Source organism: Atta colombica, unplaced genomic scaffold, assembly GCF_001594045.1.
Source record: "Atta colombica isolate Treedump-2 unplaced genomic scaffold, Acol1.0 scaffold100, whole genome shotgun sequence".
NCBI lineage: Eukaryota > Metazoa > Arthropoda > Insecta > Hymenoptera > Formicidae > Atta > Atta colombica.
The window spans coordinates 3,456,222-3,457,212 of record NW_017259185.1 but is presented as its reverse complement, the minus strand read 5'-3'; positions in this window follow the sequence as shown (position 1 = coordinate 3,457,212).

Sequence of the window (991 nt, the reverse complement as noted above, 5' to 3'; positions counted from 1 at the left end):
GTTTAAAAGTAAAATAATAAATAAAATGAAAACTTATACTAAATAAAATAAAAAAGAAATTAATAAATTATAATAAACAAAATTAAAATTTGTAAATTAACAACTTTTTTGCTTAGGATAGCATTAGCAAAAATTGCAGAAATGATATTCTAAATACATACATACATCTTGCGTAAGCACGGATATATGCTATTCATTCACAATTTACGATGAGTCATTAATTTTCGCGGAAACCATTGAGATAAAAACAGTAACACATACGTTCTATGACTCACAGAAGTACATTCCATTGTTTATTGATAATCGATATTAGGATCACTTTAATAATTGCAGCACTCGTGTATGTAACTGAAATTATAAGATTTAAACCACACAGTCCTATAAATAAAAAATTAAAAATTGCAAATATGTTAAGGTGATCCTACATAATTAATAATACTGTCAGTATTAACAAATACTAACAATATTACTGATTGTGTGTGATTAATATTGATGGATTGAGGAAGAGAATGGATTGTAGAATACTAACAATGGTCTGGACAGTAAAAAAAAAAGAACATTAAAAAAAAAAGTTTTTGAAGAAAGATTTGAAGAGTCAATGCAATATTGAACTATTATTTATATTTTATTTATATTAATATATTACAGAGAATTAATCAAGCAATGGTCTCGAGATTATTTAAAAACAGTAGCAATTAAAGTTCCTTAATTAACGATGTGGATGATACAATTGAATTTTAATTAGTTCTCCATTCCAATTAACCATTCCATCATTTTATTTGCTTCATTTTCGCAATGTGGACAGAATCTTGAGGAAATTAATTATTCGATTTCTCGAGCCTGAAAATTTCGTCTACTAGATGGCTTTAAAATTAGATACTAAAATTTATTAACACGAAGATGTTTCAAAAGAATGTCATTCTCGTTAAACAGATAGATAAGTTCTTGTATATATTGTAATACCAGCTATTATAAGTTTTTAAAAAATATT